This window comes from Rhincodon typus, chromosome 30, assembly GCF_021869965.1.
Source record: "Rhincodon typus isolate 14 chromosome 30, sRhiTyp1.1, whole genome shotgun sequence".
Taxonomy (NCBI): Eukaryota; Metazoa; Chordata; class Chondrichthyes; order Orectolobiformes; family Rhincodontidae; genus Rhincodon; species Rhincodon typus.
Genome location: NC_063361.1, coordinates 13139611 through 13155026, shown reverse-complemented (window position 1 = coordinate 13155026; position 15416 = coordinate 13139611).

Sequence of the window (15416 nt, the reverse complement as noted above, 5' to 3'; positions counted from 1 at the left end):
AAATGTGTTGAAGTGGGAAACAGCACAGTTGATACAGTCTCTCAGAGTCTTGGCAGGAGCTCATCCAGGTTCATTGCATCTGGTAAAATCCAATTAAAAAACAGGGTAGCCTTTAAGCACATATTAAATGTTGAAAGAAAACACAAGGAGAAGGAACCCCAAACCAGGAAATCATCCAAATCTCAATTGCCTACACTATCCTGTCTTACTTACAACAGAACCTTCTGGGAACATTTAAATGTAGCAGTCATCTACATAACCATCCATAGCCTACCAAACAGCCTGGATGATGAATTTGGTGATCTTTATGTTGAAGGCCTTGTCCATGTGCTTGTCCAGTTCAATTTCTGGTAACTCACAGAATGTTGATGGTGCAGGATTCAGTGATAGTAATACCATTGAATATCAAAGGAAGACAGTTCAATTCTTTCTTGTTGAAGATGATCATTGCCTGACACTTGTGTGGCACAAATGTTACTTGACAGTTATCAGTCCAAAATGATTTTGTCTGGATTTTGCTGAACATAAGCACAGGCTGCTTCACTCCTTCAATATCTGACAAGATGTGAATGGTATCGACCCTTCTGCAATCATTAAAGGACGTTTCCATTTCTAACCTAACGATGGAGGGAGGACCATTGATGAGTTAGCAGAAACTGGTTGGGTCTAGGATATTACCCTAAGGAGATCCTATTGCAATGATTTCAGGCTGAGATGACTTATTCTGACAACCAAAACAATCTTCCTTTGTGCTTGATATTTAATTTAAAATCTTATCAATTGTGAAACAGGAAAGTGGTTAAATGAACAAGAATGGGCCACTCATCTTGTGGAGAGGATATATCCTTGTATTCTCTTGGGTAGACAATTTACTCAATAGTTATAGGCGGTTATAAGACGGTGCATTTTTGGTGTCAAAGCCCTAGACGTAGTGAACCTATATTTAACAATAAGGGAGTCAAATCCTTCCTTGGCTGTTGCCATTTTGTTTTGAAAGGAAAAATCAGTTTAACATTTTAATTTTTGCATTAGGTTATTTGCTACTATTGGAAGAATGGTTTAAAACATAAAGGAAAATAGTTCATTGACAATTGGCAAGTAAAGAGCCATTACCCAATAAAATACCCTTCTGTTAACTATTATGACCAAGAAGTGCCCTGTCTTTCTAGTTTCATTACTACATGGGTTGCAATATAAATTTAATTGATTTGCCCAATTCCTGAAATGGTTAATTGTACGCTTTTTCTAAATTAGACATAGAATAAAAAGACCCATCAAGCAGGCTTCTTTACTTAGCACAAAATTATTGATTGATTATAAAATAAAACTTACTCCATGAAAGTTCAGAATTGGTAATATAAAATGTTTACGCCTTCAAACATTAAAAAAAATGCTCTCACAAACACACAACAGATAAAGAGGGAAAAGAACAGATTTTTCTCTGCAGAGATTCACTCTTTGAAAGAAAGAAACACTTTTCATCAATAAAGGTTAGCCATAGAATTATAGAATCATAAGAGTGTAGAAGAGGCCCTTCAGCCCATTGAGTCTGCATTGATAAGTGAGAAACACCTGACCTTCAACCTAATCCCATTTCCTAGCACTTGGCCCATAGCCTTGAGTGTTATGACATGTTAAGTGCTCATCCAGGTACTTTTTAAAAGATGTGAAGCAACTCGCCTCTACCAGCCTCCCTGTTGCGCATTCCAAACCATCACCACCCTCTGGGCAAAAATAGTTCTCCTCACACCCCTCCATACTTCCTGCCCCTCACCTTGAACCCATTTCTCTTCATGACTGATCCTTCAACTAAGTGTTGAATGAAAGAAAAAATAGGGTGTGGAATGTTCAGATGGCTGTTGACCTGCTACTCTGGCCCATATAAACAGGGGACACAACATTGCAATTGTCTCTGGAGTCTGGGCAGATCATCTTTCTCTCTTCAAGGGAGCAATCACATTTCACACTGGATTCATGACAAAGCTGTTTCAGGAACAGGAGGCATGAACTGTGCAGCCTATTCTTCAGCAAGCTTCCCCCAATTGAAAACCAAAACCCCAAACTGCCTGTAAAACACTGTTCAAACAGAACAGCCATAAAGCCCTGTCTTAAAACAGTCAGTTTTTTAAAAAAAAGTCAGGTAACTCTCAACAAATATTTTGAGTAATTAGCTGAAACATGTTTCCAAGAAATACCTTGTTAAAGCCTGAATGCATCTTTTGATTGAGCTTTCAGGAACACTAATCCAGATATCTGCACAGAAATTAAATCTATTTTTCCACAATCCTTCGAAATCAAGTCCTCAAGAAATTAAGAAATATGAAGCCTTTATAACATGATGCAAAAAATATGGTGCCTACATTCCCTATGGAATTCAAAGTACATATAAAATGCATCAAATACAATGTCATAAATCACATTGGTCTGGTGTCATGCCCTAGGCTCCACTAGACAATAAAGATTGTTTACTTCCATGTCAGGACTTTGTGTACAGGTAGTTCTGCTGCAATGCAGGTAAAATGATTGATGAATAGTGGACACTGTTTGGATAACATGAACTTTCTGCTGTACAGATATATCAATTTTATATAGCGATTTCCCCATAATATGATTTTGCATGGTGAATTTTTTTATAGCTTGATTTTCTATAGCGCGAGGTCACACAAGAATGCAACTATCGCGTTACGGGACAACTACCTGTACTTACGTTTCTTACTTCTTCTGGCACCAGTGAAAGAATGTGAGGTACACCTACAGTTCAAGGTGCAAAATCTGTGAAACAACTACTTACATGTTTGCTGCCTTAGACTTGTGATCAGGGTCTTTCTAGAGTTCAGTTTTTGGAGCCTTTGCCAACTATGTTGTCATCTTTTGCCAGTTTCCTTGGGTGGTATGCTCCTGACACTTATTATGAAGCTGGCTTCATTCAATCTGATCCCACTGTGAATCCTGGCACAAATGTACTGTTGTCACCTTTTTGTGAGTAATTAAACATTGGTTCTATTGATATCTTAAATAATTGAGATCATGTGAGCCCGAATCAAAGGCATGTTGAATGAGAAAGAAAACAGCACATATTGCTGCAAATCAAAATCAGTGAGTGCAGGAAGCACTTGACCAGTCCACCAATACCGTGATGAACTTGATGAGTATGTTCTACTTTTCTTATGTGTCAAATTGAATTATTGAAAGAAAAGTTGCCCCATTACTGGAGGTTCTGGAGCATCAACAACAAAAGACTGCTGACGTCTTTTTCTTTTCCACATTGAAGGATAGAATATTCCACAGCAACAAAACCGTGACTCACAAGTGGGTTATAAATATCTTCTCCACAAATGATGTTAAGTTGGTATTGTATTCAATCTCATTCAAATTCTCATTATAAAACATCTCTGTACATTTTTTCATCTTGAAATTTCCCAATAGAAAGCCCAGATAAAGATCTGGAATTACAAATCATAGCTAATTTTGAAGGACAGAGAGTGCAAGAGACCAAGATGACACAAGCTAGCAGTTTTAAAAACCTGACAAGGTTTGGAGGAACAGAAGACTGGAGAGATTGAAGGAACTGCCCTTTGAGTTTCCCAGTGTCCAGCAGCAGAGAGAATATTGAGCATCTTCTCTCTAGCAATAAAGCAGATTTAATTATACTGAATATTTTAGCTAACATTTCAAAATTCAGTCTGTTGAGAATTAGATAAATTAGAATTTAAAAAAATCATTTTAAAAGGACGATCGACCTTTGGTATCATTGAAGTGATTTGCAGCTTTGAAAGATAAATCCCCAAGATTGGTGAAACATGCACAACACAAACCTGTCTTGTGGCAAAGTGTTGCCCTTTCTACCTTGATGAAAAAACTTAAAACTTCCTTGCACCAGCTTTCAGCATTTACTTGTGCAGGAAGTGGCTACACAGAACTGGAAAATTCTGCGTAGGTACTAAGCTTGAGTTACGATAAGAGCTCTTTATTGGTTTCAACACTTAGAAACCGCAGCATTTGAGTGGAAAAGCAAAGTGGTACCCAAATACAAACCATATCATAGATCATAAAGCAAATATAAAAGGATTAAAAAATCACTCTTGTTCACAGACATGCTGAATTTTACTGTGACTGGTTCTTAATATGGGATAGAAGTCCTTAATGGGAGCAATGGAATAGAGAAATTACTAATGAACAATGATAGCCGACAAGTAATAACACATAAACTATGTAATACAGATGAGCAGTTTAGATCGACAAGTCTCGCCTTTATAGGCAATGTCTGAAACTGCTTCTGAATATCTGATTAAATAAATAATGAAATCAGATGATTTACTGGCAAATTGAATCATGCTCAGTCATAAAGACTGAGTCCATACTGAATTAATGGTTCTTGCAAGGACAACTCTACGTGAGGGTATATTTAATCTCAATAATACCGGCCTAGGTAAAAACAAACACTGCTCTTGGTTGCCATGTCGTGATCTCTATAGGAATAGAAGCATGTGTGTTATGGGTTCCTATATATTTGTGTCTTAACATTGCATAATTACAACATTTGAGCTCAGCTGTAGAGTGTTCACAGTTGAAAAGTCACCTGGCACTTGAGGGCTCTTGTGTCCCTACCTCTGGGCCAAGAGACTGGGCTCAAACTCTATCCGTGTAATAACATCTCTGAACAGGTTGATTAGGAAAATGTCCCCTTGAGCACTTATAAGGACTCTTGTGGTGCATTGATAGATCAACCTGAAGGCCCAGCTTCAAGTCTCACCTGCTCCAGAAGTGTGTGGTAATATCTCTGATAAGGGTGATTTAAAAAATAAAATCTCTGGCACTTGAGCCTACGTTATGCAAATTGTCATTATTTACAAGCCCGTGTTAATACTGCTGAGGAAAGACTGGAGATAATAAAATAAATCAACTCTAAACTCAATATTATTATTAAGATGGTTTCAAAACACATTGGGACTAGAACTCTGAGTCCAACGTCAGAGGCAAATGGTCAATGAAGTTGCATAGTCCTTGACACTATCATAAATCATATTGACAAGGTAAACCTTATGGTGGGTTTGAGTCATTGATTTTTGAAAGGGCATTTTAACTTCCATTCCACTCAATTCCCCGACAAAGCAGTGATGTGGTGATAATGTCAATGGAGTAGTAATTCAGAACCCCAGGATAATGATCTGGGGTCATGGATTTGAATTTCAACATAGTAAATTTGAATTCAGTATAAATCATGAATAAAAGTTAGTCTTTTGGTAACCCACATAACCATTGTTAATTGTTATAAAAGCCTATCCAGTCCACTAATGTAATTCAGGGAAGCAAATCTGCTGTCCTTACCTGTTCTGGCCTAAATATGACTCCAAACCCGCAGCAAAGTAGTTGACTCTTAATTTGGGCAATTAGGGATGGACAATAAGTACTGACCTAGCCAGCAATGCTGATAATGAAATATTTAAAACAGAAGGTAAGTTTGGCTCAACATCATGCTGCCTAATATTTTTCAATAGTCTTCCAGTTTGAAAGAACAGCTAAACGTGGTGGACTTTAAAATACATCATTCTGCCCTTTCATGTTGAGGTTTTGAGTTTCGCTGGGGCTCTAGCTCTCAGCTATAGTAAGTGTCATTGAGATTGGTGAGGATTCCTCAGATAACTTGGGATCAATCTCAGACAAAGCCCCATTTGACTTAAAGGATCAGTGGAAGATTTGCACATGTCCTCCAACCATCCCATCCCTGACCATTTTGCACATTTTCCTGTCCCTTTACAAGTAGGTCTATCTGAATTGCACAGTCACCCAGGTAGAATATTTGACTCCATCATAATTTCACTATATCAGATATAATGCTGTGTATTTTTGTAGACTGAAGCAAAGTTATGGTGTTTGCTGCTGACCTTGAAGAAAGCTACTGACAAAAATCTAGCATTCTCTTTGGTGTGGGTTTCTTTCTTCTACGTATTATTTAAATCTAATGTCGATTTAAGGAGATCATGCTCCCAGTGATATTCTTGTTATCTAGCTGTGCGAGCAGCCAAGAAACTTGAAGACTTTCATGCACAACAAACCAGGGAGTGAAATGCCCATTGTAATACAGTGATAGAGGTCTACAGCACACAAAAAAACCCTTCAGCCCATTGAGACTGGGCTAGTCAAAAACAATCACTTAAAAATTCTAATCCCATTTTCCCTGTACTTGGCCATTACCTTTGCTACGTAACTGTATATCTGAATACTTCTTAAATGTTATGAGAGTTTCTGTCTCTACCACCCTTACAGACAGTGTGTTCCAGATTCCCACCACCTTATGGGTGAAAAAAGTTTTCTTTGCATCCCCTCTAAATCTCTTGCCCCTTACCTTAAACCAATGTTCCCTGGTCATTGACCCCTCCACCAAGCACTTAGATTCCTTCCTGTCTACCTTAACTATATCCCTCATAACTTAATACATCTTCCCCCTTCAGTGTCCTTTGCTCCAAGGTAAATAACCTCAGTTTCTCCAATCTTTCTTCATGATGGAAACTCTCCAGCCCAGGTAAATGCCTGGTAAATCTCCTCTGCATCCTCTCTAGTGGATTCACATCCCTCTTTTAATGTGGATTCAGAACTGCACACAATACTCTAGCTGTGGCTTAACCAACACTTCATACAATTCCAGCATCATCACTTTTCAGAAATTTAAGAGAGACCAAAATTGACATTTGCCCTAATAAAAACCAGAAGAACTGCGGATGCCATAAATCAGGAACAAAAACAAAGTTGCTGGAAAAGCTCAGTAGGACTGGCAGCATCTGTGAAGGAAAAAACAGAGTTTACGTTTCGGGTCCGGTGACCCTTCCTCAGAACTGATGGTGGCTGGGAAAACGTACGTTTATATGCAGAAAATAGGGAGGTGAGTGGGGTAGGCAGTAAACGATAGGATAGAGCCCAAAGAGAGAGAAAGACAGTTGGACAGACAAAGGAGTTGCTAACGATCAGGCTGGGAGGGTGAAAAGATGTTAATGGGGACTGTGAGTGACTAACAACAGGGGGTGTTACTGGCAGGCTATGTGGTAACAAAGCCTGGTGCGTGGGGTGGGGGGCTGGGACATGGGAGAGTTTGGGCCCTAAAATTATTGAACTCAATATTGAGTCCGGAGGTCTGTAGGGTCCCCAAGCAGAAAATGAGGTGTTGTTCCTCCAGCTTGCATTGGGCTTTTCTTGAACACTGCAGCAAGCCAGAGACCGAGATGTTGGCCAGGGAGCAGGATGGTTCGTTAAGGTGGCAGGTAACAGGTAGTTCAGGGTTTTTTTTGTGAGCAGAATGTAGATGTTCTGCAAAGCGGTCGCCAAGTATACGCTTCGTTTCCCCAATGTAGAGGAGACCACATTGTGAGCAGCGAATGCAGTAGACTAGATTCTGGGAAGTGCAGGTGAAGTGTTGCTTCACCTGGAAGGTATGTTTGGGCCCTTGGATTCTGGGGAGGGAGGAGGTAAATGGGCAGGTGTTGCACCTTCGCCGGTTACAGGGGAAGGTGCCGTAGGGCTGTGGGGATGTGTTGGGGGTGAAGGAAGTGTGGACCAGGGTGTCCCGGAGGGAATGGTCCCTGCGGAAGGCTGACAAGGAAGCAGAGGGGAATATGTGTCTGGTGGTGGCATCTCGCTGGAGGTGGCAGAAATTGGGGAAACAAAGCGTAGACTTGATGACCGCTTCGCAGAACATCTACGTTTTGCTCTCAAAAAAGACCCTGAACTACGTGTTGCCTGCCACTTCAACGTACCATTCTGCTCCCTGGCCAACATCTCTGTCTCTGGCTTGCTGCAGTGTTCCAGTGAAGACCAACGCAAGCTGGAGGAACAACACCTTATTTTCCACTTGGGGACCCTACAGCCCTTTGGACTCAATATTGAGTTCAATAATTTTAGGGCCTAAACTCTCCCATGTCCCAGCCTCCTACCCCACACACCAGGCCTTGTTACCACATAGCGTGCCAGTACAGATCCCCTGTTGTTGGTCACTAACAGTCCCCATTAACAACTATTCCCCCTCCCAGCCTGATCGTTAGCAACTCCTTTGTCTGTCCAACTGTCTTTCTCTCTCTTTGGGCTCTATCCTATCGTTTACTCCCTACCCCACCCACTTCCCTATTTACTGCACATAAACTGACGATTTCCCAGCCACTATCAGAGGAAGGGTCACCGGACCCGAAACGTTAATTCTGTTTTTACCTTCACAGATGCTGCCAGACCTGCTGAGCTTTTCCAGCAACTTTTATTTTGTTCTTGATATTTGCCCTTGTGGAAAGCAGACAGAAGCTGAAATACAATAAACAATCTTACAAAAATGTCTTATATTGTAAATATGGAATTTTTATTAAAAGTCAATAAAAAGTAATAAGCAAATATAAAATTAATTGTCTAGGGACTAACAGGTTGCCAGACATTTATTCTGATTTTGCATAATGCTACAAACTAAGCTACAGCCCATTAATAAGTTTAGCTTCTGAAGGAATTTTAACAGCAATATGCTACGTACAACAGGAAATTCTCATTAGTTCAATGATTTCTAAAGGGTGTCACTGTGGGGATTTAGCACAACCTGTGGAATGACAATGGAATCACTAACAGTATTAACCAGATTTCCATGTTTAATTGCATATGCGCAGGTGCCAGAAGTTGCTCTGTTTCAAAGTTTAGTACAGCAAATGCTGACTGTTCTGCCATCATTACAGCTTCAAAATGTGGTCTGATGAGATCTGAAATTGTTAAAAATAATCACCACTCTAAAGGTACATCTGTGTTATTATAGTGCAGGAAATTATGCCCTAGGGGACTCGTTCCATTATGCATGCCATATCTTAACGTATTGTGACTCGTGTGTTTCTACACAGACCTACTACAGTGAATTTCAGATCAATAAATTAATTAGGTCTTAAATTAGCACAGAATATATATGATAATGAAATAACACTATCATGGTTTTCATTGTCAAACTCAGAAAGTCAAATTTGGAAGGTTATAGAGCAGGCAGAACCATGTCAGTCTGAAATGGTGATAAGACAAGTAAACACATTCTGTAATGTACATTGTACATGCTGTATGAATAGTTTCAACTGGCCACTAGCTTATTGATTGCTGACTGTTATGTTTCCCACAGAACAACGGAAACTCCAATTCAAATGTAAAACTTTGAGATATCTTGAGAATGTGAAAGGAGCTACAGCTATGCAAGTTCTTTATTCTTTAACATTTGTGGATTGGTGGTTACTGGCAGCAACTAATTTGTTCTGTGACTTTCATAATTCTCTCATTTTGTGCTACTTATTAAGTTAGCCACACCTAGAGACTTATTTTACACAAGCTTCTAATCCAAAGTGATGTTTCCATTTAATCAGGAACTGAACTGAGTTTTGTATTCCAGGGTAAAGTTGCCACTGCAATCCTGTAATACTGCACCATAATTACCAATTTCAGAGAAACATCCAATGTTGTTCCAACCATGCCTATGGACTCTCTGACTGAATTCCATTTACATCTGCAAATTCAGGCCACTAGGAACTGTTTTGAGACTGTCCAAACTCATATCACTTCAGATTGTTACAATAAGAGACTTGTGCTGTGACACTTTGGACTGTATTCATATCAATGTTCCAGACAAAAGGACAGTGTGCACAACCATTGCACCATCCAATCTCTCAATAAGCTGTAATTCATAAAAAATAGAATTATGGCATAATTGTCTTATGACAAAAATAATTTTAACCATTAACAAAGCTATTTAAGATCAGGCCCATAATGATCACAAATGAAATTTCTAGGCTGTATTTATACAGACATGTTTGTAACCCTATCAAATTATTTTATACATAGACATAATAGGAATGACACAGGTGTTTGTTGCTCATATCAAAATAGTGCATATGAGCAGCTGAGATGCAGATTACAGGAGATTGCTGGATAGCAAAAAAATTACAGCAGAGAAGTGACAGATGTAAGATGACAAGGTGCAGGGCTGGATGAACACAGCAGGCCAAGCAGCATCATAGGAGCAGAGAGGCTGACGTTTCGGGCCTAGACCCTTCATCAGAAAACAAAGTCCAGGAATTTGGAAAACAAGTTTGAGAAAATATCCAGTACTCACATGCTAGGAGCTGAGCTGTGGTATTTTGAACTAACAATTAACTCATAGGTTTATGCTAAAATGCATCCGATTTTGGAGCCAGGGGATTTATGTGGAAGTGAAGATTGGAGTTGTTCAGTCCTCATATCTGGCACATATGATTCACCTGAATTCCTTGATGAAGTTGTAATTCAGTCATAGACATCTGGAGATGCAGCAAAAATATTTATTTTAATTAAATATAGCCGATGGGAGGAATGCCCCAGTGGTATTATCGCTGGACTTTTAATCCAGAAGACCCAGGTAATGTCCTGGGGACCTGGGTTTGAATCCACAGCAAATGGTGGAATTTGGATTCAATAAATATCTGGAATTAACAACCAAATGATGACCATGGTTCCATTGCCGGTTGTCGAGAAAACCCATCTGGTTCGCTAATGTCCTTTAGGGAAGGAAACAGCCATCCTGACCTGATCTGGCCTACATGTGACTCCAGACTCACAGCAATGTGGTTGACTCCTAACTGCCCTCTGGGCAATTAGGGATGGGCAATAAATGCTGGCCTAGCCAGCTATGCCCTCATCCTATGAATGAATTTAAAAAAATCAAAGTTATACATTTCAAAACCATGCTTTCTTTAACATATTTTTCCCAATTTTCTTCCCTTTATCTCAATCTATTGCTGAAGTTAGAAACTTAAAATGCAGATTTTTTTCATTCATTCATGAAACGTGGACACCATAGATGGGCAGCATTTCATGCCCATCCTTATTGTCCTGGTGTGATAATGAGCTGCCTTCTTGAAGTGCTGCAATGCTTGGAGTGTCGAGGCATGCACAATGCTGTTAGGAAGGGATTCCACAATTTTGGAGATGACCATTGCCTGGCACTTATGTGACACTTTCCACTTATCAGCACAAGCTGGGATGTTATCCAGGCCTTCGGAGATACCAAGAACTGTAGATGCTGGAGTCAGAGTCAATACAGTGTGGAGCTGGAGGAACACAGAAGATCAGGCAGCATCAGAGGAATAGGAGAGTTGACGTTTCAGGTTGGGACTCTTCATTCAGTCGTGGTGAAGGGCTCCGACCCGAAACATTGACTTTCCTGCTCCTCTGATGCTGCCTGACCTGCTGTTTTCCTCCAGCTTCACACTGTATTGTCACTGATTGTTATCCAGTCTTGCTGCATTTGGACATGGATCGCTTTTGTTGTTTGTAAATCACCACAAGCTACCTTTAATTAATTATTAAAAAGTCTCACAGACAATCTTGCTACCTTATCAGAATTACCTCCTCCACTCCTTGTTACATTTGGTTTTAACTGTCTGTTTGAAGACACAGCTTTCCAGAATTAACTCCTTAAATTCTTCTGTAAGGTAATCATTTGTCTTTGTGGCATAGATAGTCAGTTGTAAAGCAGGTGCTATACAGTCTTGTTATGTAGCTTTGTCTCCTTTTTTTCTCCCAGATATGGCTAATTATTTTCAATCCCCATATAACAGTGTGTTCCAGACAAAGTTATTATAGAGTTATTTCATTCCATGAACAGTTATTAAAGTTCTGAAGTTTACAATATCACACATTAGTAGGTGAGGAGCTGTGAGTGGTGCTGAACATTAGGTATTCATTTGTAACATCCTCATTTCTGACTTCATGATTTTGGGAAGGGGATTCGTACAGGAGCTGGAGATGGTGGGACCTAGATCACTACTCTACGGAAATCCTGCTGTCATGTTCTGGGACTGAGATGATTAACCTCCAACAACCACCTCATTTTCCTTTGTGCTAGGTATCTCCAACCAGTGGAGAGTTTCTCCTTGATTTCAACTGACTCCAGTTTTGTTTGCGTTCCTGGATGTGAAATATGGTCAAATGGGGTCTTGAATTCAAGGACGATCACTCTCAACTCACCTCTGGAATTCAACTCTTTTGTCCATGTTTGGACCAAGCCTGAAATGACGTCAGGAGCTGAGTGGCCCTGGTAAAACCCTAACTGAATGTCAGTGAGTAGATTGTTGCTAAGCAAGTGCTGCCTACCAGCACCATTGCTGATCCATTCCATCACTTTACTGAAGATCTAGTGCAGAAAGATGGGGCAGTAAGTGGTTGGGTTGGATTTGTCCAGCATACTTTTCACTTTTTTGGGTAGATGCCAGTGCTGTAGCTATACTGGAAGAGTTTAGCTAGGGGCAGAGTAAGTTTTGGAGCTGAAATCTTCGGTACTATTGCCAGAATGTTGTCAGGGCCCATAAACTTTGCAGTATCCAGTGTCTTCAGCGATTTTTTGATATCACACAGAATGAGTCAAATTATCTGAAGACTGGCATCTAGGAGCCTGAGAAGAGGAGAGATGAATTATCCACTCAACACTTCTGTCCAAAGCTGGATGCAAATGCTTCAGTGCTTTTGCACTGATGTGCTGGGCTCTCCCATTATTGACGATATGGATATCTGTGAGCCTGCACCTCCTATTAGCTGTTTAATTATCCACCATCATTCATGACTGGATGTGGCAGAACTGTAGAGCTTAGATCTGATCCATGATTGCTTAGCCCTGCCTTTTGCATGCTGCTTCCAATGCTTGACTTTCAAGTTTTCCTGTTTTGTACTTTTACCAGGGTGGCATCTAATTTTTAGGTAAACCTACTGCTGCTCCTGGTATGCCCTCCTGCCTGTGTGTATCCATGAATCATGATGTCATCATAAGACACATGACTGTATTCAATTATTCTACGATGCTTGACATTGTCCTTTTGTTGGAAGATTTCTGTTAGTGATGTGACACCGAATGTTAACATGTTGAAAAAAAATCTTCCAAATGGTGCAATGAAATTTGCAAGCAACTTAGATTCTTCATCGACTGTTAGTTGTCCAAAACCATTGGTCTAGCTTTTGAAGATGATATTCTTTCTTAATTTTGCTTTGTTCTCATTCACCGTCGTGTAAGGTGAACTTTATGTTGAATTGTTGTGTTCAGCTGTATAAGATCTATTAAAATCCAATAGATCCTTTGGATTTTGGTATTGGGGTCTTCCCCAAATACCAATGTGACAGTTCTGTAATAGGTGAAATAATCCATTGCTTCAACAGAGAATTACACTTTCCTTCTTCCCCTTTAGCAAGAGTGGAGATTAAGTTTTCTGAATGTTAGCATTAGCTTTGTTTAAGAGTGATGTAATATGCTGTCTTCAACTTTCCCAGTCCTATGAATATCAGTGAAAATTCAATTCCAATGGTTTTTGGATGATCTTCTATGCTTTCCAGTTCCTCTACTCAGTAAATCAGATATAGATCATTATAAAGATAAGGTTGCCATAGTCTTTTTGGACCATGGGGCTGTTCTCTCATTAGACAGAGATGACTGTTGGCGGTTTAATGTGAGAGTCACCACGCCTCAGGAGAGGGGAAAGGTTGAGAAGGATAATCTTCCATGGTAATCTAAGCTGGTGTGGGAATTAAACCCATACTGTTGCCATAACTCTGCATTGCAAACCAGCTGCCCAGCCAAATGAGCTAACTGACTGCTGTATATTAAATATTGTTTTTATAATTATTTTTAAATTTGGATTTTAGGAATGTCATATGGGTTTGGTATAATTTGTGAAGAGGTTTACTAATCAACTAGCTCAGTTATTTTGAAACCATAATTTAAAATCAGTATGTGACAAACACCACATGACTGAAGGTCTCCTGGAGTGTCAATAGAAGTTTCTTTATATTGTGGGGTTTATGACAGGAGAGGAAAATAAATATTAAACCTTTAGCTTAGTAGAAGCTAGGATGAACAAGTATGCTTCTTAAATTTAGATAAAATCTTTTGAATTCTGTTCAAAAATGTACAGCTTTGCATTTCTGAGGGAGATCTTAAACTCTCTTCTTTTGTAAAAAAAAGAAGGCTAGTACAACAGTTTCCATGAGCTTCACTCTCCAGAAAATCTGGCCTTAGGTTTCAGTGCTTTGTCTTTCTCAATAGCGGTGGGTTGTCTTCATTTGTCCTTTGATCTTGAGTTCTAAGACTCATGGCCTTGTAGTTTTATACATGAAGGACACAGAAGATCTTTCTCTAACCACAGTTCTGTAGATACTTTCCAGTCAACCTGTCCAAAGATGTTATTACCTCAGGAGCAGGTAGGATTTTAACCCAAATCCTCTGGTTCATAACCATGGTCAGTATCTGCAGTGATTGGAACCAGGGCCAGGTGGATCTCATTGACTATGAGATCCCTGATTGGGATTGTTAACCTGGGCCAATCAGGGAGCCCTGGCTGACAAATAAAAGCAGGAGATGGCCGCTCTGGTGGTTGCATAGCCTAATGAGTAAAGAATCTGACTTTGGTGTTGTTCATATTGCTGTTATGAGTTTGAGTCCTGTTGCGATCACGTTTGGAGATTACATCTTCACTGGCCACATGGATGTTTTTCCTGGTGGTGGAAATTTTGAATTTAAAAAAGCAGGAGATTCAGAGAGTTTCTTCATTCTAGGCTCTGTCTCTGGAGTGGCAGGTCAGAGCCTACATACTATGTACATGTAAGTAAGAGGTGGCTTGGTGACAGAATACCTGCCTCCTTGGAGTTATCTCAGTATCAGAATGAACCTAAACTGCCATACTGTGAAAGCGAACCTTCTTTTGCTCTGTAAGGGTATCAATAGTCCAGTTGCTTCTACTCGGTTCCTCGATGTTCTGGAAAGAATGTACCTCCCCGTCATTGATTTCTTCTAAGTCATGCAATCTTTTGAAGGATTCTGTTTTGGCTTCTAAGTGTACAAATGTCTTGCTGCAACATGTTGCTTGGAAGTGAGCCTTCATCTTGCAAAAATGGCCTCTTTGGCAGAACAATGTTCATGCCTGTGTTTTTCCCAGCATGCCGACAAAAGTTAGCTGGGGTGGTTGATTCATGCTCCTTTGGCCTCCCCTGTTTCTCTGCTTTCAAACTTAACATTCAACACTGAGTGAGTTGGTTTTGGGATATGGTTCTCCCTGTCCCTCCAGATCATATGTTGATTTTGCTTCTTGATCTTGGCTTGCCAGCCCAATCAAATTGTCCATGTTAACAATGATTATTCGCTTGACTCTAAGTGATTGGTCAAGCAATGAGAGTAATCCTGCCACTGATTAGTTATTCTTTTAAACTTCTATTCTCACAATTCTCTAGAAATCTGCACAGATTACTGGTAAAATTATCAATGCTTTCCCCTTGTTGCTGGATTTGTTAATTAAATTTAGCCTCCTCAACAACTTTTTTTGCAGATTAAAATAGGCACTTTTAATACTACCTTGTATTTAGCTTTTTCTTCTTTAATGCCTGGTCTGATTAGGACACCATCT